Genomic DNA, 25285 nt, shown 5'->3' with positions numbered 1-25285 from the left:
CGCTCGTTTCCTTTCCTTTGACCCAATGGATTAAAAGGAGAGGAAACGAGCGAAAACGAGTGACTGCTCACGATTGCTAGACTAGCGGAGTATCGGCTGAACGCACCCAATGGGTCAAGATATTTCTTGAAATTGTTATTATAAGGTGCTGTGCTAGATGGCGATAATTAGAGACAGTTTTCTAATGATGAGTGGCAGAGCCACAAAATCGGAATTGACGAAAATGTTATCCCGAGTCAAAAAATAGACCCTCCGTAACGCCCGAGATCGCGATCGCACACTCTCCTTGAACGGAATGAACGGAGGGTCACGTAACAAAGCATTTGTCTATGTCGCCGAGCCTCCGGTCACTTCTCAAATGGCAGTTTTTACCCATTTAACGTCTACGGAGGTTACGCGAAGTCTGGCGACTCTCCGTTCACCCTCCCTACAATTCGCAGATTCGACGTCGCATGGCTGGATAAAACCTCGAAATACCCTCCTTAGACTCTCAGCACGTTTTTGCTAAAACCTCGATAGAGCCTCCGTACACTCTATTCCCGTAAGCCTCCGTGTACCCTCTGTAGAACCTATTCTTGAAGGTCACCGAGAACCCTTCTTATACCCTAACATTTTGTAGATATTAATTTCCTAGGTAGCAAGATGACGTTTAAAGACGTCGTCATTTGACATCACTCTGCTACCTGGGTATCCTCACCTCGTGGCTGCGATATAGATATAAAAGGCTCGAATAAGCGCGTACTAATAATAATGATTCATTGTTGTTGAAATTCAGTATTCGAGAAGTACTTATGCGTTCGTTTATTCACATTGGAAGCTATTGGGAAAATAAAATCTATAATACACGTTACGTGTATTATAAAGAATAAACGAACGCAGGCTATAAGTACTTCTCGAATACTAAATTTCAACAACAATGAATCATTATTAGTACGCGATTATTCGAGCCTTTTATATCTATATCGCAGCCTCGAGGTGAGGATACCCAGATAGCAGAGTAATGTCAAATGACGACGTCTTTAAACGTCACCTTGCTACCTGGGAAATTAATATCAAAATGTTAGGGTCTAAGAAGGATTCTCGGTGACCTCCGAGAATAGGTTCCATACATCGCAAATATATGACAAAAAAGGGAAATATAAAAATTAATGAGGCGTATTAATAAATATAAGATACATTCAATAATGTATTTGAACGAGAGAGAAAATATCATTAATATAACTATATTAATATAAGTAAAATTAATATTCTTTGAAAGTATAGCACTAATATTTTATATTTTTATAATACTTAAAAATTAATTTCTTGTTTTTCAAGCTATATGTTTAAATTGTAAATATATAACGCAATTGTAAGGGACACTAATTATAAGGGGTCTAAGTTATATATAAAAGGTAATTACATATACATCAGAAAGAATTACAAAAAAAATTTAATACATATGTTTTATGTCTGAATTAATAGTAAAGTAATTTTAAACGATATATTATTCGGATTGGATAAAAATCCGTTCTGAACGTACTGTTGATACAAACTTCCATCGTGACACGTCTCGCAGATCGAGTTTTTTGTTGCGAGTAATGAAAGTAAACACGCTAGCAATCATTACCTTTATCACTGGGGCGAAATTACGAAGAATAATTCTCAATGCCGCGCAAGCTACAGTTATATACATCTCATATTTACTCTGAAAGAGATCGCTGATGAAACCCAATAAGAAATTGCACAGGTCCAAGTTCCACATCGCTGGTTTTAATGTAAAAATACCCAGAAGATCCACGATGACCGCCAGGTCGTTCATCGCGACTGCAGATTCCACCGCGGCCTTAAGATCTTTATTGTGCCAGAGTATTTTCTAAAAAAATGTTCCATAAAAAAGTTGTAGGATATAGAGAGACAAAAATGGTAAAATCAATTTTTGAAAAAATCCATTTTTCAAAGTCACATAAAGTTGTCGCCATTTTTTTTTAATGGAATCATATAATTTTTCTTACATAATATAATTTCTCCAGTTATTCTGCATATAAAAGTATTTAAATAAAGTTATCAAAAAATCAATAGTTTACGAGATATTTTATATTTTTTTATATTTATATTTATTGTTAAAATATGCCAGAATAAAGTATGAAATACTTCGTAAAGTAAATATTAACCCTAATCCCTCCAACGTTTTTTGCGGCACTTAATTTCTCCAACCATGCACTTTCGAGTCCCACGCGTTTTTCAGTATGTTAATACTAGCTTTGAAAAATTCCCCAAAAATTATTATATCTTTATACCTTCGACTAAAAATTAATGTAAAGAAAATTTGGAAATCTTATTTATTTAAATATTTTTTTACAACAATTATGTTGGAAGGATTAGGGTTAATTTTGTAGTAATTTTTTCTTAACACTTTTATATGCAGAATAATTGGAGAAAGTATATCATGTAAGAAAAATCATACGATTTTATTTAAAAGAAATGGCAATAAATTTCATGTGATCTTGAAAAATTGATTTTACCATTATTTGTCCCCCTCTAAACCCTACTTTTATCGTTGAAAATAAGCATTTTTGTAACATATATGTGCACAAAAGATACTCACAGTAAAGAGCTGTATAAAACTGGGCATCGATACCCGGGCGTCCATCCTTTTTGCTGCCTTTTGCACAAAATAAGGCTAAATTCTTTCCATATACCTCGATCAGTGCATGCCGCACGAGGAGAGGCCAGTGATTGACAAGCTCTGATGTTTGTTGGTCCAAAACTTTGGATTTATCCATAATATTCACTTTGATGCCCTCATAAAAATAAAAGTTCGTTCCAGGATATATTTCTACCTAAAAATGCGCTCAAATTACATCATCTTATAATAACATATACAAAACAATAGCAAAAATCAATATTTATCAAACAATTTACCTTGTCTTTGCCGGGAGATTTATAGAAATCGGAAATCTGCAACAAAAAAATGTTGGCAAACAATTGTATTATATTTTTACATAATTTCAAAGTTTCTATCTTACTGTAACAAAATTATTAATCGACTCAACTGGCCATGATGTATAAATCTTCCAACTCAGTAACTGCGCGCCGAATGGGTTTTTCGAACTTTAAAACACAGTTTTATTTCTCGTTAGATAGTAAAATCATTAAATTCAAAATCAAATTATTAGAAAGAAATTATTGCAAAAAATATCACCTCAGCCAGAATTCGAACCTGGAACCCCCAACAATTTGTGCGGGTGTCCTAACCAATTATGATAATGTGATTTCGATTTTAATGATTTCACTATCTAACAAGGAATAAAACTGTGTTTTAAAGTTTGGAAAACCCATTCGATCTGTACAATGTTGTAGCGTATAATATTTTGCTGTCACTATTGTATCCGAGGGACACTCAATTCTTAATATAACTTTCACTTACCTTAGCTTGCGATGTCCTTTCTTAGGACATATATAGCGAGTCTGCGTGAAAATGCCCGGCCAGCTACAATAAAACTGACCCGAGCCAAAAGTTCGTCATGCAGCTGAACCAATTTATTCTGAGAAAATTCCTGTTTCTCTTACGTGACGGCGTGCGACTGTGTCGTGCGATAGAGCTCATCACCGGCGCCCGAGGATCGAATATTCCGGTATCACTGGAGGTCTTGGCAAGGGCACGTATAGCAACAGCAACACACCGCTGGGCTGGCTGGGCTATATGGTGCCGCGCGCGGCGGTTATCATTTGTCAAAACGCACTTTTCCGCGCCACGCGCGGCACGCGCGCAGAGCGGCTCAACGGCGTAAAGTGTAAACAATTACCGCGTCTTTCTTTCTTATCATAACCGTCCGCGTGCTTCGTCGGTATAAGTGGCATTTATATAATCACATTCTTTTGATTGACTTATCTATTGACACATGATTGTATATTGACACATAATGTAAAATATGATATAAAATACAATTATAAAACATAAAAACGAGTTGCCTGCCGTGTTACTATGATTTAAATAATACATAAAAGGTCTATATATTCAGTGATCTTATACAACATTATATTTTGTTGAAATTTTGAAAATTTTATCTTAAATGTTCAAACTTGTCATTGCAACGTAATCTTTTTTATAGCGGAATCTGACCTGTTTTTGGCACGGAGACACGCCATTTATCATATATTATTGCAGATGATGAATAAATTTCTCTCTTAATATTTTGGGGAACGTTTTACTTTATGGGTCGGCAACATATAGACAATTATAGGTTCTACAGAGGATACACGGAGGCTTACGGGAATAGAGTGTACGGAGGCTCTATCGAAGTTTTAGAAAAAAGTATTTCGAAGGTTCTACAGAGGGTACACGGAGGCTCACGGGAATAGATGCCTACGTCGAATTGTAGGGAGGGTGAACGGAGAGCACACATGAAACGCGTACGGAGAGTCTGCGAAGTGAGCGCGGAACATTAGGACGCGTACGGAGAGTCTGCGGAGTGAGCGCGGAACATTAGGACGCCTACGAAGGGTACGTGAAGTCATCGCACAAGCCATGAATTGTAACGAGATTAAATGGAGGTTCGATCATAGTTAGAGGAAGTTTGAGGAGGTTCCCAGGAGTGATCTTTTCATGACAAAATCTGAAAGTAGAGTCCAAATAGGTTATAAGCAGGGTGCACAGTACGGCGGCATATGCTCTTTCAAAGGATTTCGAGTAAACGCAGGGTATTCGGAGGGTTAAATTTTGACTCGGGATAAGCAACAAAAATCAATCAAAAGTAATCCGTTTAAAGATATTGTGCTAGATGAGATTAATTAGAGGTAGTTTTCTCATAGGGTGATGCAACGAATTTGGGAATGAAGCAACAAATTAGCAATGAAATAGCACTAAATAAATATGTTTTTGTTTTTTTTGGTTGTCTTATTTTTTATATGGCTGTGCTAAATTAAACTGAAGCTAACATAGCCACTGTTTTTTTTCGAAATGGATGCTGCAATAAAATCCGGAATAGAGCAACAAATTAGTAACAAAAGAGTACTAAATTTCTGTGTATGTTTTTGATTGTGCTAAAGTGGCAATTTTTAACGCGTTTTAAAATAATGTTAATCTACGGGCAATTGAAGAATATGTCCAATAATAATAAAAAATCAACATTGTCATGTCATCAGTACATGTCTGTAATTGAAAATCATCTACGTATTTATTCGAAAGCTTTTTATATGTATATTATCTAAGAAATAAGTAGTTGAAGGAGATTGCCTTTTATACAGATTATTTAAATTTTTTTATTGTTATCTTTACTTATTAGGAATCCATATTTGTATTCAAGGAGAAATGATAGCCTAATTCAAACATTTTATGTTATATTTAATTTTCATATATTTTTATATATACGTATTTCATATTTTTAGAAAAAAAATTTTATTTTACAACACTTTTTGTTGTATAATGTATTTCACAAATGGCAATCCGCATTCCATGGCTTTCAAGGATTTTTCATACCCGCTTCCTTCGAACTTATCGTCTGCAAAAAAAGAGGCGTTAAAATAATTATTACAGCACTATAAATTGAATGCATAATACATATATTAAATTGCACAAATATAGTATACATGGTGATCGTGCCAGCTGTTTTTCTCAGAAATGTGATGTCGTAGGACGTTAGGAAAACAATTCTTATTACTAATGGGCACCCAAAGTAATCATTGGTGATGATTTTATTTTTCTAAACAAACCGGAAGTAACTGGGGTCAGTTATAAAATTTTAAATAGAAACTTGAGTCGAGTGGGGTATCGTTTGATAGAGCTTTGAAAAAAAGAAACAACTCTTATATATATATATATATTTTTTTTTATACATATATATATAAAACTAATTACATTCTTCTTTGCACTTTTTTGTTAACTTATCCCAAGTTTCATTCCACGTGTTTTCGTCAGGAACGATTTTTTTAGCGTAATTCACACCTTTGTCCCACAATATTCCACCCTCTTTGTCGATCTAGAATCAAAAAGTATTAAATGAAAAAAGTTAAAAAATTTATATTTTAATGTACTATATAAGGGATCTGTTTTCTATTGCTGAACTAGTGCAGCCAGTTCAGCAATAGAAAACAGACCCAAGGTGAACCATTTTTATAATGTTAATGACAAGAATCTCATAAAATATGCATTATATAAAAAAAATGTTTTAGATAAAACTTGTTTGGAATCAAAGACGACACAAGATGGCACTATTTGTTTCATCATAATTGGCGCTATAAGTCAAACAAGGGTCAACTTAATTTTTTTTTTAATAGAAACCCCCATTTTTTTATAGTTTTATATGATAATAGGGATAAAAATAAAAACTTTTTATTGGGAACATTTTTTTTATTAACGCAATTTTTTCGAGATAATTGACTTTAAAGAAAGAACATTTGTTTCATGATATTTTTATACGTATCTATCAAATTATTAGTTATTTAAAAGATTTCTGAGTAAGAATAATTTTGTTGAATAATTTATTCTTTGAAAATATATAATAATGATGAAGAGGCAGGAGTAATATTTTTAAAGATAAACTTTTTCATTTAATTCCTATTTTTTTGTTTCGAAATTTTACGAAATGTAAGTCGCATTATAATTTAGATATATTTTGTCTATGAATTTAATTCTCTTTCTCTCTCTCTCTCTTTCTTTGTCTCTCTTAAATATATATATATATATATATGTAGGTCTGGAAGTATGTTCCGGGACTTTTATTTTTGATATCGGTATATTCCGGGACATTTGGCAGTTTCCAGGACTGTCCTGGAAAAAATTGATGTCCTACGGCATTTTTCGGGACAGTTTTTTGAATCTGATTACATATATATGCGTTATATTCCAGGACTGTACATTTCAAAAAACGTAAACAGTCCCGGAACATACCTCTGGACCTACATATATATATATATATATATATATATATATATATATATATATGTATATTTGAATACATATATTTACTTACCAAATTTTTCTTTTGTGCTATACAGAAGGGTAGCTCGGCAGGAATCTCTGCAATATCTGAATATTCTATGTATATATTTATATACATATATGTATATACGCAGTACCGATCAAAGTGTATATATACATTTTTATATACGTATATACATATATAGTGTAGTTTTATTATTGTGTTTATTTAAGCATAGTAACAAAATTTTTAATAATTATTTGTTATTTTATTAAAACACTCACTCAATAAACCTAATTCCACGGCGCATATTCTGCAAACATTAAACGATAATCAGTCAGTTCTTTTGAGTCGAATACGTTTGATGTTATAGTTTCTGTGATATTGGTTAACAGTGCAGCACCCACCGTCTGAAATCCACAGATAAATTAATTATTTTTAAAAAGATTATTTTACTATTATTTATATCACTATATTATATTACAATTTTTAATTATTTTACTTATAACATAGAAAACAATTAAATGCATTTGTTCCATACGATAACTTCGAAGCTCTTTAACATTGGTATATAAAATACAGATTATTTTGCGCGCAGTTTTGGTATTTATAAAATGAGAAAATTTCAGTAACATAACACATTCTTTGTTGTATATCTTTGTTCTATCTACATTCTACATATGATTCTTTAAATTTTTGGTCTAATAATATCTATTGCATTACGAGAAGTAATCGAGAATAGAGATTTGTTATTAAGTTTATAGAATTATATTTTAATGAGTTTTTAAATCTAGATATTAAGCAATTTTTGCGATATATGTAATTTTAATTGGACGTTCACAAATAGAGTTCGGAAAGATATCTAAGGATTAATTGAATCTATGTTATGTACGGCTCGGAAAGGAGATTATTAGTTGGGTACTATTTGTCAGTACTTACGACGGCTGCCAATATACACGCGGCAAACACTAAATACTTCATTCTTGGTCTGTCTTATAGAGTGTTGATATTTGTACGTTCGTTACAGCATTCAAGACCGCACAGATGTAGCGATATTTCGGATGGGATGTATATACATACTTAATGAAATATGTACAAATTATACAACGTTAATACTGTCTGCACGTTATTTATCGCGAACTTTGTATAAACAGATGTACTGATTGTTCTATGTGTGAAACTAGTGTAATATTCAATTTGAATTTCGTAGAAACAAGTGTGCTGGATTTTTGCATGAATATAACTACACCTTATTTTTCGTGAAAAGTTAATATTAGCAATGTAAGTTTTTAAAACGTGGAGCAGAATTAATTTCGATCATTAAATCAAATTGGCTTTTTTTTTGTTTGTTCTACAATTTTTTTATCAATTTTTTTATTAAGTTTTAAGAAGTTCTGTTTTTAATTTTTGCTACAACATATTATAAAAAAAATTATGTGGGGGTTTTTAAATATAAATTTTTCGAATATCAATTGGTTATTTGCTTGCGCTTTATACTCCCCTAAAGGATGTAAAGCATTTAAAAAATAATTCAGCAGCTGTATGCTTACTATAAGAACACTTGTTGAAATAGTGCATGGTGTAAATATTAGGTATAGAATTACGCAGAAATTATTTTTTAAATAAATAGAACTCTTGCGATCTATATGGATTTCTCACTTCGCTGTGCTTGCAACACTTGCGTCTGTTATTCAATTATATGAATATAATCAATGTTTTTTTAGAATGAAGTGCATAATATCGAACGAGAATAACAAACCTTTATTTTTTTTTGTAAAATAATGTGGAAATTGTAGATCAACAGTTACTAAAGTCTGATCGGTCTAATTTACTTGCTTTTAAAGCGTATATTAATGTAAAAAATGCACGGTAGTGCCATGTGATAGAGTGGGAAGACGCTTGCGACCAGACGCCGTGGAGATACGACGGCGGATAAAGCTTAAGGGAACTCTGAAAAATCCAGGCTTACCCACCATGATGGATCACGTATTCGTTGCGCCGCGCCGGATAAATCGCGAGCGCAGGCCATGCACTTCTTCTACGCCCTGGTACCTGTGGGCCGAAAATAATTAACGATCTTCTTACATCATCCGCTCTAAGAGCCTCGCTCGATTCCACTTGGGTATTACTTACGCCCCCGGCGAGAAACATACAACTAACAATAACAGCGGGTAATAAAACGCGGCGAGGAACCGCGTGATATAGCGTTCCAGGGTAAACGAAGAACGGAACGCCTTATGCGACTGCAAACCGCCGTGATTCATGTTTGCTTTTGTCAGATCGATGATCTCGTGACTCGGCTCTGCGCCGATCGATATTTCTCAAAACGCATTCGCGTACTTACTTTACTGCCAGAGGATCTATACCGAAGACCATTAGAAGCGAGGGACCGTATTTTTGTGTCTAGCGTATACTTTTGCCTCTCTCGACTTGTTGTGTATTTCATGTATTTTGTTATGTATGTACGAGAGTAGGAAACGCGCGAAGTTACACGTGTCGATAATAAAAATATGCGCTATTCCAAACCAAACGCGCGAACGCGCGAACATAAAAAATACATTTTTCCAGGTCATGCAGATCGCAATTTCATCATGTAAATATCAAGAGAACTTTTTTATTTTTATAACTATTTTTTGTTATTATTTTGTTTCAACGGTAAAAATGTTCTTAACTTTAACAGCACGAAATGCAACTTTAACTGCATATTTGCAATACTTTGCATATTTTAAAAGTTATTCTCTTGCGTAAGCTTTGAATTTTTTTACACAATGAGTTTATTAGGATCCTGAAAAACTGAATAAAATTTACAAGACGGAAGTAACACAATATCGAATTTTATCTGTTTATCCGTTTATCTGTTGTTCAAAGTACATAGTAAATAACAGTAGCATTTGTGTGTATGTGTATGTGTGTATTGTATATAAATATAAAAAGACACATACACACGCATATATATCGTATTCAAAATATCACTGTATCAGTGCGCTTTGATGCGAATTGCAGATATTCGCGTATATAGTATTCGCGTTATTTCAGAGTATTCGAAAAAAAAGACAATTTTGTTTTTTACTGTTATCCCATTTTCTAATTATATAATGTTTTTAAAGTAAATATAATTATTTTTTAATGCGTTTTTTTATCGTAAATGCTGAATTTTGAATGGGTACAATTTGAATAAATAATATGCAAGATGTCTTACAATTAGTAAAGGTCCATTTTGTTCCAATTATATTGAGTATATGTATATCTATACGTTTATATCCCACTTATATGTATTAAAATGTTTCTATAAATGCTAAGTACGACTATAAGTAAAGAAGAAATATCTTCTGTTTCTTCTCTGTCGCTGTTAGCTTTCGTCTAGTACTATGCTTTAGGGGTGTACTCAAACTGTATTAATAAAGTGCATCGAAGTACGCAGGAAACAAATCATCCTCGTTAATGGTTATCTCGTAGAAAAGTAATATTTCGTTATCAGTCACACAGCTCGATCATTCTACTCGGTGGAGCAGAGTAATTGCCAATTGATTTTTGATAACTTTCCGCGGAAGACCATCAAAATGAAACGAGCGGACGAGCGATTGCTGATCGATCGATGCGCGGGCGGACGGGTATATACGTGTGACCGAAATCGATGATCTGGAAACTCGTTATCAGTGTTGTTCATTCTAGCTACGTTTATTATACGTGACGCGTATAACATGCCCCTGCATAATTAAGGAAGCGTATCGCGCGAGAAGGAAGTAACGTGCGAGAACTTACGCGAAATCGCACTTTACACGATTTTCAGCGAAGCACGTAATCCATCAGCTTTATATAGCCCGAGCCTATCGTTAGATCGATGTGCGTACAAGAATCGTTAAACGAGTCCATTTCTCTCGCTTTTTCGCGAAGAGCTCTTCTAACAAGAGATTTTCATGACTCTGTTGCACGTTTAGCTTGATTCCGCCGAAATGGACAAATTGATAATATGTCTGTAGTCGCAGCACAAAGCATTTATTAATTCTAAAAAGTAACTTCTAGATGTTTTGCTTTTCTGCTATGTTTTTTGATTAAATTATTCAAGTATATGTCTCTTTTCGGCATTATTAGCAACCACATATCCATCATTGCGAATACTTTTACCGTGCTTTTTAGATGGTAACGCCATAATATCCGATTTTAATTCCCGCGAGCACATATATAGCACAAGAAGGGAGTAACGAGTAACGAATCACACGGCAGCGCGAGTATATCATTTCACGCTTTTTTTTCTAGACACATTGTATCGTGTGGCGCGCACGGTAGTATCGGTTTCGCGGGACGGATATGGAGAAAATATAGGGACAGCTCGCTCGTATGCGTGCTGCGCGTGAAAATTTACCGCTTCGTTGGCTCGGAGCGCAACTATTATATGTAAGCGCCCGGAGTATCACTCGGAAAAGAGTGTCTCTGATCGTCGCAATGGCGGAGGGGAATAAAAGGATGATATGAGGGAGATAGAAAGGGAAGAGAGTTGGTTCTCTAGGTACCAATAATAAAGGCGGGTGAACAATGTTGACTTCGCGGGTCAGCGGACTCTTGCAACGTAATCGTTAACTTCTCCCTGTCTCCGTTCCGATCTCTCGTTCTGATGTCCTTCCGTTTCTTTTTGTTCCTATTTCTCTATCCTTCTTCTTCTTCTCTCTCTCTCTCTCTCTCTCTCTCTCTCTCTCTCTCTCTCTCTCTCTCCCGTCGTTTCTTTTTCTTTCACCGCTCGTCCCTTCTCTCTTTTTCATCCTCGTTCCGTCCTCCATTGGAATCTCCGTTCCCGCTCGCGGTAGAAGCGCTATAGGTGGAACCCCGTGGGTTCTATAATAAGACGTATCCCTATCGTGTACCGTCTCGTACTGCACGTGTACCTGATTCCGCGATTGGCCCGTACCCTACAATCTGCCTCGTACGTGATCTATGTGCCTGGCTGGCTTCGTCCTCTCGCCTGCTTACCTTCCTCTTTCGCTCTATCCCGACCGTATCTCGATCGTTGCCGCGCGAGTGAAAAAGAGGGCGTATGCAAATCGCGACGCAATTAAGTGTGGTAAAGCGTCGACCGGGGGTCTTTTCAATATCCACGGTACAGTAGGATTTTATCGCGTCCCGTGCACCGACGCAAGTTTTGACCGCGCAACGCCTCCGGTTCGATAGAGGATTTCAATATTGATCTTTTTCTCTGTCCAATAACGCCACGGATGAGGAAAAAAGTGTTTAAAATCTCATCATGTATCCCTTTTTAAAAGATATGATCTACACTGCATTTTTTAGGTTTATCATATTTTCCAAATTTCAATATCCTTATACAATATTAGCTATGTTTGGTACGTTATTTTTCATAATTGAGATTTTTATTCTGATAAATTTTTATATATTCTGCAAAATTTTTGATACATTAAAAAGTCATTTTCTTAATGTTTCTTGCGTTTTTAATATTATTACAATCTTGGTTTTAGGATATGCATCTTTAAACGTCAGACATGTTTTTGTGTAAACCCGAAATATGATTATTAAAAAAAAATAAAATAAAATTTTATTTATCCGTCTTTCGGAAGAGACGTTAAACCGTTGGTCCAAAGGAGGAAACAGAGTAAGGTAGTGGATGAATTGGAGGTTAGGGTTGGGTACGTCCCATCAAAACGCCCTTTAAGGCCCCTTGGGGTATATAAAGTAAAATTCTTTATCCTTATTTAAATAAAATTTTATTTTACAAACCTCGCATATAACATATGAAAGAAAAAAAATAAAGTTTTTATCTTAATATAAAAATAGAATGTTAAACATACATATTTATATATATTATAATGGAAGAGTTAAAATGGGAAATAATAATAAGTTTGCGATTCACTTGTAGGCCGGAAATATCCCGGTTATTTGCATCTCTCAAAGGATGCCACTTGTATCGTGGGATCGGCTCGAGCGAGCGGCTTGAAAGATCGAGTATTTGCGGCTGTGCAACAACGAGAATTCGCAGAGAGAGAGAGAGAGAGAGAGAGTGAGAGAGGGGATGAAGAGTGTTTGCGACGGTGGTAGTGACGTGGGGCCGCAGGGAAACACGCGGACGATGGAAACGCGAGGGAAATACGGACACCGTCGTAATTTAGCCTGGAATTCTTTTTTTCTTCGTGTTGCACACTCGGTTGTCTTTTCTTCCATTCTACCCGTCGTTCGCCAGGCACACATGGGGAGATCATTCCGCGTTATCTCTCCGAGTTCGCGTGACCGCGAGCGAGATGGAAATGGGAAATGTCGTTACGATATTTAAATTGAGAGATATGTCAGACGGTGCCTCTGAGCGACGTGAAAAATAATAATGCGCCAGCGAAGAGAGAGGAAAATCTATACCGCGTTTACAGTAACTCGTGCCTTTTAAAAGAGTTCACCTCTCAATTTGCGCTAGCGTATTGCGTATAACGTGTAAATCTCGACATGAGCATTTTAAGCGAATTTTTTGTAACCAACCGCGACGTGCTTGACAAGTAAGCGGCAAGCGGCTGACTTAAAAACTCAAGCTAAGAGAAATTATATTTGCCGACGCGAATCGTGGAAGGGTTTTCTCTACCGTTCTCTTCGAGTGACATCAAGTTTTTAATTAACTTATCGTTGTACGATAAAATATAGTCCGCGGCGATAGTACAGAAATTAACTGAGTGATTTATTATCTCGAGCTTAACTGAAATATAAACACTTGTATCGTCTGAATGTTTTCTTCCTTATCTTTTCTTTATTATTTAGGAAAAATGTAAAAATCAGCTAATGTGGTTTTTTTTCACTACATAATCTTATATGAATATACATCTTTTGTCGTTTTCCTGCATGCATATTTTATATTTGGCACGAAAATAGCATAGAACATATTGTACTAAAATGTAATAATATTAGATCAAGAATTTTCGATATTATGCCTGCATAATACGGCAATCCGTGCAACGCCTGACTGACCGCATGAAAATTTAATTTTTAATTTTTAATTAACGGGAAGAAGCATTCGCAATCTCTCTCGAAGAAGACGATGTAAGAGGAGAGAAGAAGCTTGGAGCTGAGTGCACTCGGCTCTCTGGCTTCACGTTTAATTGCATGCGGAGATATAAAAGAGGTAATGAATCTTTTAAAAGTCTCTATAGAAAAGTTTCGGACTGTATTCCGAGAATGAGAGATCACAATTTAAGACTTAAAATTATTAGCGAAGAGTTTTTATATTATGAGGCGATTAAAGATTTTTTGCCCACAATTTCTTTCGCTTACAATAATTTTCGTATGATGTTTGACGCTTGCAAATAATTTTAGCAACAAGTAAATTTCAGAGATATTTTACGCACAATAAGCTTTTAATGAATCACAATAAAATATAGGTACACACAATTAATTTCAATCATTATCTCGCCGTTCATTAATTATGTTTCGCATAATTATGTTTCGCATAATTATGTTAATGTGTTTTCTGCGTGAACCACATTCAGTATGTAGGCATAAATTTCTCTTTCAACGAGATTCAATAACAGACTTATAAAAGTTGATTGTGAATACACTTTGCCATTATTAGAATTTGCTCTGGAGTATTTGTATTTTTGTATATAAAGAAAGTGTTCAATAATTAATAACATAATTGAATGACAATCTATAATATGACTAATAATCTTTTATCGATTTTTGGTAACTTTATTCCTTCCTTTTGTTATTAATGGTATCGCAATTTGATTTTCTGGCTTACTTGTTTTAGCAACTTGCTAATTTAATTTATCTGATGATGGTATTTGTGGTATCTTGAAGTAACTCGGATAAAGCGCTAAGAAAGGTCTTCTCTTTTCCTTGATAGCTTTATCTGTAATCCGCAGCGCGTGCTAGCATGTTTGTTGGCACGTTCTATCTCCGGTAGGTTTAATGGCAATAGGAACGATTAAGCTGATAACAGTATTCATCTTTGTTTTCGTGTCGTTCTTTTATCCTCTTCGTACGTGACTTTTGCGAAAATATACACTGTACAAAGCAAGTTAGTATGTCAAAATAATTAGTAATCCTGATAAGAAGAGTATGTCTGATCAACTTTGAATTAATCTTTTCATAGCTGGAACTTGGTCCATTATCATTATTTAGTTTATAACACATTAATATAATGAATATAATTAATATAATGACTAAATAAAGCTTTTTCTAAATAAAATAAATTTTAATTTAATGATAATAAGATTTTTACGTTTATAAACTTTAATTAAATACGAACTAATTTCCTAAAAGTGCATTTAAATTCTGAGAACTATTAAGCAAATTTATTTTTTGCACTCAACGAATTTTAATTAATTACAACAATTACAAAATGTAATTACATTTGACATACAAATTATAAAAAAATGTTATGTTTTACTCGTGCATAATGTGCTAATTAAATTGCTAATTAATTAACGTACACAGTAATTTGATCTTGCTCTGTATTGATGGTGCTAAATGCTAAATGTTACAAGAAACAAATTTCGAAGTTGCTATTATCATTAAGAAATGTAGAGGATTCTTGTTTACCCCGTTAATCAAGTTTTATTTCGGTGACGCGAATGTTACGCAACTTTAGCATTTTATAATATACACTAATCATTTTGATTAACTAAAAATTGATGCTAAACATTTTTGCATGGAACAAAGAGGCAAAAGGTAATTTTCGCGCATGCCTTTGAAAACGAAGAACTTCTCAGGTTGCTCCGTTAATTGAATTTCGATTTATCTCTGCCGAGGTTTCTCCCGCGAGACACTCTCTTTCACAGATTCAAATCGTTCATTCGTTTCTTAATTACCGAAGCGCTAAACGCATCGAGAGAAATCGTCGCTATCACCTCGCACGGTAAAATATAGTACGTGCTTTAATTAGAATCGCGATAGGTTTGTATGCGGACTGTGTGATCAGCTGGAAAACGTACGGATCGGGGTCTTCTCTCCCTTTTTCTCCTCTTTTTCAATCACTCTCCCAACATCTGTTTTGTTACTCTTCTGTTTCCTCCTTCTCATTCCCCTCCGCTGTCGGCTAACTTTCACTCGAGAATCCCATCCTCCCGTTCTTCCGAGAGTAAATGCAGTCGATAAGTGATACCTTCTTGTGTCTCTATGTCTATTGGCTCCGCTCCGCCATGCGATCGCGCGCAGACGTCGGGTTTCGTAAGAGCGCGACTTTCGCAGATGCAACGGAGGCGCGAAACAAAAGCGGCAACGACTGCGAAAATCTTCGAAGTTAAGTCACATAGTTCCGACGGCTTTCCATTAGCACTTAGCGCATCGAGTTTTTGTACTTGATGGCTCATATGACTAAAAGTAAGGCAGATACTCTTTCTCGGAAATAAAAGGCAGACGTTTGTTTTAAAGTGAGAACATAAACGAAACGGAGAGTTGTATATGATTTGTACGTTGTGTGGAACCTGAGCAAATTCATGTTATGTTACTCTGACAAAGGAAATTCTTTAGCAGGAAACAAGAATTTCCACGCTTACATATAGTTATATGTAGAACAGTTAATAAGTCAGGTTAAAACACATGTATGATTTTTTGTCTTAAAATTATAATATTTTTATATCTGAAGAATTTGACATAGAAACTGTGTGAATATCTGATTGTGAGTTGTTCAAAATTACTGTCTATTTAAAGACTGTACTCGTCAAAAGAGTAGGATCTCTACGTATCATTTATTAAAAAAATGGACATTTCTGCCTGTTTTTTCTGAATAGATAAGATATCATTTAGAAAGAAAGCAGATGTTGCACATAGTAGCAATATACGAGACCTATATTTATTATATTTACAATCTCTTTCGTGTTATATACTTTCATTGTTTCATTTATGTAGAGAAACATGTAGGACATGGACGTGCATTCTCTCTGCTTTTTTTCTAAATAAAGCATCATTTAGAGGGAAAAGCAGATATAGTAATAGTAGCGGTAATAATAACGAGACATCTATTTAAAGCTTTTACAGTCTCTTTCGTATTATTACTTTCATTTATGTAGAGAGGCACGTAACGCGCATTTTCTCTGTTTCTTCTCAATAAATATTATTTAGTGAGAAAAGCAGATATTACACACGATGGTACACCAACTACAGTAATAACGAGATGTCTGCGGCATTTACAGTCTCATTCATGTTACACTTTCATTTATGTAGGGAGACACATAACGTGATCGTGCAGCGGAAGTTCTAAAGCTGCCGCGTTTGTGAATTGTAAAGGAGTCGTCATAACAGAATAATACACGGTGAGCGAACCGTAAAAACATTAAGCCTGGCGTAACTTTCGGAGGTACCAGAGATGGTGGTAACCCATTCTAGTCTCTTATTGCCCAGAAGATCCGCTATAATCGGACGGTGCGAATCCCCTTTGTTAGGGACACGTGCGTGCTTCGCTATGAAACTGCTTTGTAGCCTCGACTCATGTACGAGCGACTATTATAAAGTCAGACTTGCAACTACAAGAAAATATCGTTAACAGTATCACGAGCTGGAGACTTATAAGTCTTCGTTAAAGTTACGTAACTTGGAATAATACTTTTCTTTTATCAGAGTGAAATTACTGAAAGAATCTGTAACTAGAGGAAAGTAGTTCGGAAACACACACATCCTGTATAATTTTCTTGACAGAACTGTTGCATCTTTTATTATGCTCTTTATAATCTTAATGCGCGGGGTTTGTATATTATTTACCTAATGTACTTTTGTAATGAGCTCGAAGTAAAGACACAATATATTTTATAGAATTACTATCTTGTATTAACATACTTTATATATATGTGATATATTAGCGGTAATATTGTGGCTCGCGTAGTGAAAACAAGAAATTAAAAAGCTCCTTTTTAAATGATCAAATTTGTAAAATATCCGTTTCTTTTTAATGAGTAGATAATTTGAGGTTTCCATAATTACAGTATTATTAAAAGAAATAAAAGGAATTGATAACTAAAGGCTATTTTAAGAATGAAACGATATTCGTGATGAGTTTTCCTGTCTTCTTAAAAATTCCAGCCTATATATTTGTCCGCGAGTATCCGCGTTGTGTCGCTTAATAAGGACACGAAGGAAAGGCTCGAACAAAAGGCAGGGCTCGGTGAATGTCGAAAAAAGGAGGTGTAGGAGATGGTGAGAGAGATATTCCGTGTTGCGACATCCTCGCGGGGTCCACGTTGGTCTTGATATCTACGTAGCGGTATCTTATGTTATGACCTAGATACAATGAACGATATTACCTAACTGTATCTCTCGCACTCTAATTTTTTTTTTTAGCGAGATGCACAGAAAATTTGGCAAACAGGTTGAGCAGCTTTAACGTAAATAGTGGATTGACGTATTTTTCTAGAATATATATTTTAAATTAAATATTATTTTTATTTATCTAATATGATCTTATTTACTACCTATAATTCCAGCATTTTATAATTTCAAAAGGATACTTTACAATGAAAAAAGAAGAATTTTCTTCGCTTTCAGCATTATAAATGTATTGTTAGGAGATTTTCTTGTTTGTTGTCTAATTTACCAAAAAAATCTGACTAAATAAAAATGCGACGACTATAGTGACTTTGATATTTTTGTATAAGAAAAACAAAATTAAATTTTTTGAAGACTTTATCAAATAGTTTTAGAGCAAGTTTGATGTACGCATTGCTAATTATAAGTATTATAGCTTTTAATGCACATATGGTAGAGATTCGAGCAAAATGAGTTTTTTGCAATTCTTTCCACTAACACAAAGGTACAGAGGTTTCCGACGAGTGGCAAGAGAGTTTGGCCCGATATCGAAGAAAGAGATGTAGGAGGTGGTGTAGCAAATACAGACGGTTGCGACACAATTCTCGTGGTCTACATTCGCCCGGATAGTTCAAGAGAGTGCAGAATCCCTCTCTTTCTCTCACCCATGGCATCCCCGCTCGGTCCTTCTCGGTCTCTCTTCGTTTCTTCCTTCGTTCCCGTGCTATATAACTCCGATCTCTCCCCGTCTTCGTGTACCCCGTCGTCTCTCTATCTCTAGAACGAGATATAGTTTAGATCGTTACGCGTCGAGGCTTTCACTTTTCTGCCTCTCGAATACCCGTTCCACCGAGATGTGGGTGAGAATCGGACGGCTGTTGTGCAGCTGCAGCCGTAGCCGCAACGCCGCGCCGCGACGATTCGCTACTTGGCTACTTATCTTCACGCTGATTGCGATTGTTCTCCTCCGATTATCTTACCTCTGTCCCGGACATTTCAAGTATGTCGTGTTAAATGTCTCTTCCTTGAACTTGAAATATCTGAAAGTCAATTGCCCTTTTTTTTCTCAGTTTTTTTTATATACAGATGTACTCTTTAATAAAGTGTCACAGTTTTTTCTTTAAATATAATTTACTTATTAATGTTAATTAAAAACGTATTTATTTATGAGATTTTGTAGTTGCGCTTTGAACCATAGGATGCAGATTACATGCTTGCATTAAATGCGTACGTTTAATGAAACAATGACATGTGGATGACAATGATGACATTTACATTAGCAGCAATAATGCTTTCTACGGAGATCATAAATCCAATAAAAAAAATGAAATAAATGTTGTACGCGTGTATGTGCGATTATATGAATAGTCCGATATATTGAGAAAATTGAATAAGAAGGTACCAATGTCATAATAGCATTGTAATGCTGCAATGCAAAGCATTGAATGCAAGGTTCTATTTAAGGTATACTAAAAGCAAGTAACGCGGAAATAAAACAAACGCGTGACTGCTTCGAGTCGATTGCAAGTAGAGAGGTAATATGCAAAATTAATTCTTTTACATTCCGAATATTTTACAATTGGCGGTGTATTTTCGCACTTTTAAATTGACAACATTATCCGGTTGTAAACGCCGCTACAAAAAAGAGGATACTTCACGGCTTTATTGCCCCGGCGCTCTATTATTCTAGCGTAATATCTTTTTCGTGGAAATCACGACTTCCCAGGCGCTGTCGTGCGGATTTATGCGGAGATCGTGCATGAGGATTAATCCTCCACGGAGTAACGCATCCGACGAGAGAAAGACAGCCTCGTAGCAAAACTCTGTTGATGGAATTTCACGTAATTTCGCGAGGTCGAAATCCGAGAAACGAGCATCCGATGGAATGGTTACGTAATTAACGTTTAAACATCGCGTTTTAAAATTTCTTTCTATTAATTCTACCATTCTACCACACGAGATGCGCGCGGGATCAGATTTTGTGGCTTCTGTTGCGAGCAGCGGCAGCAGTTCGGGAGGTAGATTTACCGTTTAGGTGTTGTGTTTTCTTACCGGCGCGAAGGATAACGGTGGGAGAGTGCGTTCTTGATAAATCACGGTAAAGCAACGTGGTCTAACATTACCGCTCTTATTATTTACGATTGGTTCGCGGCAAACCCGCGCACTAACACCACGCGCATGCACGTGGTATAATTTATCATGCTAGGGGAGATCAATGTTTTGAACTCTCTCTCACAATGGTGGACGATGCGAGGGTTCTATGACGGATCCCACTTTCCTCGGTGATGCTCCTATTATAGAATCAACAATTGCACGTGAGAGGCAATGGCGAATATTGCATTTAATTTATTTAATATTAATAATATCCTGTGTGTGTGTGTGTGTGTGTGTGTGTGTGTTTAAATAAAAATGTAACTTGTTACAATTACAATTATTTGTAATATTTATTTATATATGTTACATTTTAAACGCGTGTTCTTTAATAAATTCAGTATTTTTTCCCTTCTAAATATTTAAACTGAGACGTCATTAGAAAGTACTTTGCTACATGTATATAGGAGCTATTCGTTCTTTGTTAAATAGGAAGATAAAATATGGAAGCCATATAATGTGATTTGAAGTAGATTATATCTTAATTGATTCTCATCTTCTTCAGTTCCAATTATCAAGACACGAAATGTCCAATCAGAAAGACAGTCTATTGTAAGAGAATAGGTAATCGTTCGGTGAAATCTCCACCGGATCTTTTCTGAAATTCACGCGGAATGAGCTCGGATCTCAAACGACGCTGCAATTCTTGCAAAACACTCGATTGCGTTATCGTGATTATAATCACCTTAATTTGATTTATCTCGGTTGTTTATCCTCTTTACCATGAATTATCATTTGTTGATATAATCATATGCATTTTAGTTAGATATGTCCCTTAATTGCACGAGCTTGAATTATATATGCGGGAGAGTGATTTGCAAGTGATTCATAAATACGCGTGCGTATACGTGTATGGAGATCTGTGAGATCCTGGTGTAATTCGACTCTCGCATTAGTGCTGAATTGTAGCTGCGTAACGCGCGCTCTATATAAGACCACCCATCGAAAACGGTGGCGGTAAGCTGCTAATTTGGCCGAGACAGGCTACGGAGCAGTTAATTAATTCACCAGATTACATCCGCTGATTTAACTATCGCGAGATCCCGTCGGCATTAGGGTGTCAGCGTAATCAGGCACATAGACTCGAGTAACTGGATTCGGGACCTTCCGAGGGGAATGAAAGCCAATACGATAAGGCTCCTCTTCTTCATTTTGCGTGACGTTCGCGGTGTTCGACGCATTTAGATATCTTGATTCCCTCAGCGCATTACAAAAATGCATGGTGATTTAATAAATGCAATCAGACGCCGGGCAATAACGTGCTTTATGTATCTCAGCAGAGCTATAAAACTTGATACAATCTTACTTCACGCTTCATCGCAGGAAGAAACTTTTTATTTGTTCAAGAAACGTAACAGGTCGAACCTTTTAAAAGAGAGTTGTTGAAAGCGATATTAATCTTTCTATCGGCGTCTAAATGTTGATGAAACGTTTTAATCTTTATCTAAAGTTCGAGAAACTTAAGGAATAAGTGATGTCACGATAAATGCGATGTTTAATGTACGAAACATTTTGTTTTATCGTAGCAAATGCACATTGAGCGTTTTAACTCTTCGGCTACCTTTCAAGCTAACGACTTTGCTTATTTTGTTCTCTCTCTCTCAATTCGCATTTCAATAAATAAATTAGAAAAAAATACCCAGCGACCAATACGCGCGTAAAACATGGACTGAGTAGATAGGACAAAAATTGTCTTACTTATTTATTCAGTATCTCAAACAAAATTTCCGCGTTTTATACCGAGACAAATAACGGAAGTTTTATTTTGAGCGCTAACTTATCTCGGGATCTCGAGTAACTCAGGGCGAAGGGACAGACTGGCGAACTCGTTGCCGTTGGAACTAAATAAACGCGACAAAACATCACGAAGTCCCACGACAGCGGACTCGCGCACTTTTCTGGCTGCAGGATGAGCCGCTGCTCGACCGTGTCGCCTTAACGAGCCGGGAAACGGAAACCCGTCCTCACAGATCCGGGAACAGGTTTGCCGCGTGGCACGTAATTTCCGACTGCTTTTGTTATACCAAACAGTGATGAATATAAGCATAATACCATAAGTCACACCCGAGCGTCTTCGTCGCCTTTCTTCTGTAAATTTTTTCGTAGATCTTCCCGCAATTATAGGTAAGATTTGAGGAACGGACTGTTTTTCCTTTAGATCGGTCCAAACGGGAAACAAAAGCTCGATATGTATATGTTTCATCACAATCGGATATCTTTAAAGTTCATAAACATTTTAAAAATCTCGTTCAAACTGTCTGTTACGTTAATCTCTGTAACTTGTGAATTATCGCTGCAGAGTTGCATGAAACTCGTAATTTAATGAAATTTAAATGAAATTTGAAGCGAATCTACAATGAGCTTAAATTATACATATGCCTAACCAGTTGTTATTAATCGTGGTTAAGAACGCGCATTGCGATAAATTTCATTTCAAGATCTTGTAAGATAACGTTGGCCGCACGAGCATCAATCTCACTGTCTTTTTTCATGCAAGATATGGGGATTAAAACTTTTACGATGCTTTTTGAATGAAATTATGTGTGTGTGGGTATAATTAATTTTATATTTATAAATACAGAGAGAGAGAGAGAGAGAGAGAGCAAAACAGTATTTAAGTTTCTACAAGAATTTTTAACTCTTTGATTTTTTCGTTTCAGAAACATTACATTAAACCTTTACTTTAGACGTCATCATATTACCTTAATCGTTGTTTTACGCGTCACAAATTAAAAAATATGTTAAAAAATGGTTATTTCTCCGAGTGAGACGTGTTTGTTTGAGTAATTTTCTATTCGCGAGTCGTAAATCTTTTTTCTCTTGCCACTGGAATAGCAACGGCAAGGAAAAGAGAAATGGGTGATAATTTTAATGTTATCGACATCGTTAATCGTGACAGTTTAATTGGAAACCACTTTGATACAGCGCACTTTCGTACGCTGATAGAACCTATATGCTAATGCAAAGCGTGCGCGGACATCATATAGAATTGTAAATGCGACCGACAGGAAATTAATTTCCAATCGGTGAGTAATGGAGCAAAAAAATCGTATTATTTCAAAAGTGTTTTTGACCGCGAATATCGGTTGTACAGTGTCAATATACTTATTGCGAGGCGCGACGCATTGTATTATCGATCAACTCTAAACAAACCTTGATCACAATTGCAAAATGTGTACGCCCGATCGCTTGTCTTCAACATTATTATTAATACATCGTCGTTCGAAGAACGAAAGTCATTTTCGACCGATTTCGGGAGGTCGTATATTTAAATGGAGGTTCAATAAAAGTACGACATAAAAATTCGGCGTATATCAAAGCGATTATTAAATAAACAAAAAGGAATAGTCGCAATCTTTATATTATCAGTACCCAATTATCTTTGTTGGTTCTCTAGACAATTACGATTGCTTTATTTAAGACATTAATTGTTCCTCTCTTCTCGTATAACGTCGCAATTTTGTCTCGTATATCATTCAAATATTTTTGTTTCTTGCGTACCGCGCGCAAAGCTATAAAAAGCTTATTTCATTGTCTTATTAGCATACGTTATAAAAAAAATTTTATATGCACATTTTAAGTAAAAATAAGGCCACCATGAGTTCTGAATCTTTTTCTAAATAAAAAGGGAAGAACAAAAATATCAAGTATCACATTTACATTATATATATTATATTTGATCGTGAAGACTTAAAAAATTTAATCTTTTATAGTTATTGCACTTTTTTAAGGTATATTTTTTTTATCATAGTGTTTGCTATTCTCTCTCTCTCTCTCTCTCTCTCTCTCTCTCTCTCTCTCTCTCTCTTTCAGGATTAATATTTTGTTTACGTTAAACTGAAAGATGCATGCGTGCGCCTTGTATGTATGAAAATGCACATCCCTCGATATAAAAGTTTTTCCCGTTGATTTAGGTACTTTTCGCAGCATAATATTTCGCAACTACGAGGTGCAAATTTTTCCTCGCTATCTTCTTTCTCTCTCTCTCTCTCTCTCTCTCTCTCTCTCTCTCTCTCTCTCTCTCTCTCTCTTTCTCTCTAACAACAAAGTTTTTGTTTCATCGTCGTTGAAATATCAGCGGAATTTACTTCGTGGCTGTCCTCCTTGTGCACAGCTGGAAAACCACAATGGCGCGTCTACTCGCATCTATGCGATTTTCTGGAGGAATGCACTTGCGTTTATGAACATGCATGGCACGCTTTATGCTCTACATTGTATGTATATGCGCCAGTGATACACTGATATTATATTTACTTCTTCCTTTCGTTCTGCGCGCATTTTTTTTTAATTCCAAATTATATAATTTTTTATTCTGATGTAGAATTTCTTTTATTATTTTTATTATTATTAATTTAAAACACAGTAAATTTTTAGACGATAATAATGATAATTTAGATATTAATAATGACAATATGGTAAAATGATTATAAATTATATTTATTTCATATAAATACGTATATTTTTATATCAAAGGAAATTTATATGTAATATTTTACGGTAAATGTGCAAAACGGATATAACAAATAATCAATAACAAATTAATAAAGATACCGTTACCTATATTATGGCTTTTAAGTGGTTGTTTTTATTTTAGAATTCGTTTGCGTAACTTGTTACATTTCCCGTTATAAAACTATTAGCATTTATAGCTTCGTTCAGGCATATTAATTCAAGATTATGTAATACAGGTAGCAGTTATTGAATAAAATTATGTATTCAAATTTTCGCGATATACATATGCAAAATTGGTATATCGTTATCATCTACTCAAGCATGACTTTTCGATACGTTTAATATAGCAGAAAGTTTTGCAATGTATTATAATAACAAACTTTGGTAATTATTTTACTTGTGTGCTAACAAAAGAAACAAAATAATATAGATTCGTAAATATTTCATTTTTAAACATTTTAGGCCGAACTTATTTATATTTTTTCACGCATTTTTATGCTTAATTTAATGCTTAAATTAATGAAAATGCTTTTTAGAATAATCGGGTGGTAAAAATAACG

General features: G+C 35.2%; 1 protein-coding gene and 2 long non-coding RNA genes across 6 annotated transcripts in view; 1 reads left to right on the top strand and 2 right to left on the bottom strand.

Moving 5' to 3' along the window:
- Nucleotides 1–25285, top strand: part of LOC143900010 (uncharacterized) — a 160019-nt gene that overhangs the window by 55684 nt on the left and 79050 nt on the right. The window lies entirely within an intron of this gene.
- On the bottom strand, nt 1320–4191 carry LOC143900398 (uncharacterized). The gene is made up of 4 exons (XR_013257776.1): nt 3410–4191; nt 2905–2940; nt 2588–2822; nt 1320–1855 (listed from the first exon to the last, which is right to left on the bottom strand). It is a non-coding gene; the product is annotated as an uncharacterized LOC143900398 (long non-coding RNA).
- Nucleotides 5289–25285, bottom strand: part of LOC143900013 (uncharacterized) — a 95248-nt gene continuing 75251 nt past the window's right edge. Inside the window, exons 2-6 of one of the 3 annotated variants that reach the window (XR_013257673.1) lie at nt 8876–8954; nt 7187–7312; nt 6954–7009; nt 5840–5960; nt 5289–5483 (exon numbers count right to left, since the gene is read on the bottom strand). This is a non-coding gene — a long non-coding RNA (uncharacterized LOC143900013). Of the gene's footprint in view, nt 5484–5839; nt 5961–6953; nt 7010–7186; nt 7313–7841; nt 8028–8875; nt 8955–25285 lie in introns of those variants that run through there. The other 2 variants (XR_013257674.1, XR_013257675.1) reach the window with 2 other exon arrangements.

The sequence above is a fragment of the Temnothorax americanus genome, unplaced genomic scaffold (assembly GCF_048541705.1).
Source record: "Temnothorax americanus isolate GAGA-0224 unplaced genomic scaffold, ASM4854170v1 Scaffold3, whole genome shotgun sequence".
NCBI classification, from domain to species: domain Eukaryota; kingdom Metazoa; phylum Arthropoda; class Insecta; order Hymenoptera; family Formicidae; genus Temnothorax; species Temnothorax americanus.
This window is presented reverse-complemented; position numbering and strand designations above follow the sequence as displayed.